The following is a 4,526-nucleotide window of genomic DNA, read 5'->3' on the forward strand; positions in this document are numbered from 1 at the left end:
GTGAAGGACTTAACTAAAAGGAGAGGACTAGGACCATATAGGATTTTTCTTTTCAATGCTCTATCTTGATTGGTAATGAAGTAACAAGTCATAAATATATTGCCAAATTTGCAGCTTCAAGCAGCTTAAAAAAAAATTGGCGTAATAATTCTGCGAAATTGCAAAGTGATATTAACGGCTTCTGATGCGTGACTTCTAAAACTTAAAAAATTTTCTTCACTTCAATGTGGGCGGTGCCATGCCCATTTATAAAACTTTTACTCAATTCTTTTTTGCGTTATAAAGGTAGATGACCTGCTTTGTTTCATCATTCAGCCAGTATTTATTAATCCAGTGTCCCATTTTTTCCATTTTAGAAAATTTTCGATATTGAAACTGATCGAGTGGAATCTTGCAATGGGCTATTTTCAATGCCAACATATTCTGGATCAAGATAAGCCAGTGTACCAAATTTTGTGACGATATATCAATTTTCACTCGAGTTATCGTGCTAACGGACGGACGCAAAGGGCTTAATTAAAATACGCTGCGTATAATAATTTTTAGACTGATTTGTTTAATGAGACATACATATCTAGGTATGTATAAACAAAATGTACAAATATTAATGATACATAAAAGTTTTGAGCTTTTCTAGATAAAAAAATAGAGTCAGACAAGTAAAAAATGATTCGCCATACTTCGAAATAAAACGAGTCACTTAAATTTATATTTTCACTTGTTTTTCTGAGAGGAAATTAATAAGACTAAGGTTTTTTTTTCATCTCTTGATCATCCACTTAATTTCTGTATAATTTTGTAGAAAAAGAGAGAGTTTAAAGATAAAAATTAAATATTTAATCAGCACTTCATTTATTATCTTACACATTTCCACTGCCAACGCTGACGCATTCTGCTATTTTAACTTGCATTTTGTGCGTAACAAAGCCATTTATTTGAACAATTGCTTGCGTTAATAAATAGATGTATATATGCGAAAATTTGCTAAAATGGCTTAAGTTGGCTTAGGGAGAAATGTGATAAATGCACTGATTCCTCAAAATATTTTAGAGCGTTAACGTTTTAACTTTTTTGGGCTTCATCGGTTGTGACATGCAAAGTTGTAATTGGTGTTGTGCCACAGAACGCATTTATAGTTTTTATACTGGAAAAAATGCTATTTTCTAGATTTTAGTATTGTTATTACTTCATGTAAGTATTGTTTTCAATAAAACCGTTTAACTAAAATTTTTTTAAAATTATTTTATTTTCAAGTTTTTAGTCTTTATCTAATTGCATATTGTTCTCATTCTATTTAGTTCATTTAGTGACTCATTGTTACAAGAACTCTTTCCTGACAATTTGTAACAATCTAGGTCACATAATCCTTCCAAATGCTCTACTCTACTCGGCACCACGTATGCTTCTCCCTCCTAGAGCTCCAAGATATTTTGATGTCACTTCTACCGGACCGTATGGTATATTTGTTCCCAATATGAGCCAAATCGGACCACAAATACGATTTTTTGTATATATCGATTACAAGCTTGGGAAAATAACCAAAAAGTAGACCGTACAAGGTAATGGTTTACAGATCGATAATCCAACCTCACTTCCTATATTGTCCATCATTATTATTCATTAAGAGAGATAGCCAAATTTACAAACTGCAAAAGCAACAGAACCGAACTATGCGATTTGTTCTTGGGAAACGCTATGGCACACCTATCAGAGATATGCTCTTCGCTCTAAATTGGCTAAGCATTAAACAGATACTTTTTTTTTTATCATAGAATGAAGTTTATTAGAAACACAATAGGATACAACTTGCATGATTATTTGAAAAGTAACATAAAATATGTAAGAAATGCTCATTCCGTAAATACAAGAAGAAGGAATGATTTTACTTTACCAGCTTATAGAACAGAAGCAGGCAAATACAATTTGTACTATAAAGGACTACAATTCTACAATTAATTGCCAAATGAAGTTAAATCTAATAACATAAAGGAATTTAAACACAAGTTGTACAATTACGGTAGAACACTGCCATTCTAGTGCAAGATGGTCAAACTTTCGAATCACCAATAGCATTGCATACATCCCGAGTACTCTACGCTGGCACTAGGAAGCTTTCCCACGTACGCAAAAAGTAGTCTCATACTGTAACACACCACTCAACCTAATGAGTGCATCGCCGTTCAGATGTTGCCTTCGCACTTTAAATACGTTAACAGCGTCAGATACAAACCTGCTACCTATTGGGCTACCTCCATTTGGGCAGTCAATAGATTCATATAAATAACTTGGATTTGAAAAAACAGCTGTTAGCAGCTGTTTCTCGCAATTTCTTTTTTGAGTCATAAGCCACCTTTTCATAGACCGGTTCACATATATTATTTACTATATATATGTATAAGCTATATTTTTATAAGCTCTAAGAAGAAATATATAAATAAATAATAAATAAATAAATAGCTCCATCCCTGCGGCAGCCAGCGACGATTTTTTTTCATATGTCGGTTTCTATTCATGTATGTATTATGTGTTCCAAATATAAATCAAATCCGACCACAAATACGATTTTTTGAAATATTTCGATCCATGCGCCACCTATCGGAGGTTTTTCTTTTTATTGCATTGCCATCGGGTCTGAACAATATTCCTAGTTTCAAGCTTGTAGCTTATCCGGAAGTTACTTAAATTTCAATTACAAAATTCGTGCCAGCCAGCCAGCCAGCCAGCCAGCCAGCTGGCCGGCCTGTAATGTCAAGCTAAATAAAACCATTTAAAATGTAGAGAACTTTTCGTAAATCGACTTAGCCTATTTAAAAAGAATACCCAAAACAAGTTTAAAAAATAATATAGATAGTATATTTAAAACCATCTGAACTACATAAAGCCAAGTGAAAATTATCTCAAGCGTGCAGTTTGTATTTGAATTTCGCAGTTGCAAGTTAAAAAATACCTAATTGTGCGCATAAAATTTAAATTAGCACGTCCAAAAAAAATTAAAACAAAAAAACATGAAATCGTTGTTTGTGTTAATATTTTTAGCATTAATTGCGCTTGTATCTACTGGTAAAACCGGTAAAACATATCATTGGGGTAGACGCCTAGATAACGACGACATTTTAGTAGACAAACCCATGCCTGCTGGATCGACATGTCTGTGCACGGAAAAAGGGGAATTTACTTATGAGCAGGTTTGTAAATTAATGAAATTGTGAAAATCGCTTGTGACTTGTGAACAATGTGGATTAAAATAAACATTTCTGATTTTCTTTCACATATTTGGTTTAATAGGATGGACAACATGCTGCTATAATTACGCGTGTAGAAGTGATCGATCAATCCACAAATGGCGATAGTGGAGAGGTTAAATTGACGGAAGGTGGTCCTGATCATACTTTTGTTAAGCTACGTTCCACCAGTAAATTTAGGCGTGGTTGTAATTTTCATGTCAAAATATATGGACGATAGTAAAATGTTGTTCCCGCAAAGATTTTAAACAAGAAATTAATTTAATTTGATATTCAAATGTTCACAATACAAATATTCCGTTTGTAAATTTTAACAAGTTATATAAATAAAGACAAAAATAGAAACACTGAATTAACCAGCCTAACGAAGTATATATAGCCTAATGGTAGTGGTAGGGTTGCGGGAATAGAAATCTGAAAGATCAGGTTTGAACTCAAGCTCAAGGTGAATATAATTTCTAATTTAAAGATACAAAGACATCTGATGAGATTTTTGGGAGAATGGAAATAACTATCTGTCAGATGGAATGTTTAGTTGTTTTCAGTTTTTCTGAAAATTTCCAAATTAAAATTTCCAAATGTATGAGATGAACAGACGATTAAAATTCAAGACCAAGTCCATTAAACTTATTTACTAATAGGGCCTGGTTAGTGAAAACTTTGGCTAGAAGTACCTCCATATAAATGCCGTGTTCTACAGAGGAGTAGAAATTTAGCGAAAGGGACTACGGCATATCTCAAATAAAGAGATATTTGTGTGTCCCATGTATAGAGATCTACATTATAGCTTAATTTTTGATATCTCCTATCTAAGAAATTGGATATTCGAATAATCGATCCCAGGCAGTACTAGTTAATAATAAAAATACTTCACAAAAAGCAAAAAAATCTATTCCATTCATTTTCGGGCCATCTGGCAAAGCGGAATGCGAAGCCGGATATGAGTATAAATCGCCGCTGTACCTCAATCTGACCGGTGGTCTATGCTAGTTCAGTATAGGCAAACAATTCAAGTATGTTTCTGTTACATAAAGCTTTTGTAAAATGTTATTTACCCTGAACTATGCCATATAGTATCTAATATTGTCTTCGAAAATACTAAATATTCACGCCAAACTTTTTTATATTTGTATCAAGCTTGGTAACAAAGGGGTTTCTAGGTTGCTGATTAGGAAATAGAAATTTGTAAAAAAAATTTGTTCCATAATTCTGCTAGTATTTATTAATCCAGTGTCCTATTTTTTCCATTTTACAAAATTTTCGATATTGAAAATGATCCAGTGG

The 4,526-nt window shown here is 32.9% G+C and overlaps 1 long non-coding RNA gene across 1 annotated transcript; it reads left to right on the forward strand.

Moving 5' to 3' along the window:
• The first annotated feature begins 2,880 nt into the window (after positions 1-2,880).
• Positions 2,881-3,594, forward strand: LOC137246290 (uncharacterized). The gene is made up of 2 exons (XR_010951438.1): positions 2,881-3,185; positions 3,286-3,594. It is a non-coding gene; the product is annotated as an uncharacterized lncRNA (long non-coding RNA).
• Positions 3,595-4,526: the final 932 nt, after the last annotated feature.

This window comes from Eurosta solidaginis, chromosome 3 (genome assembly GCF_040869045.1).
Source record: "Eurosta solidaginis isolate ZX-2024a chromosome 3, ASM4086904v1, whole genome shotgun sequence".
Classification (NCBI taxonomy): domain Eukaryota; kingdom Metazoa; phylum Arthropoda; class Insecta; order Diptera; family Tephritidae; genus Eurosta; species Eurosta solidaginis.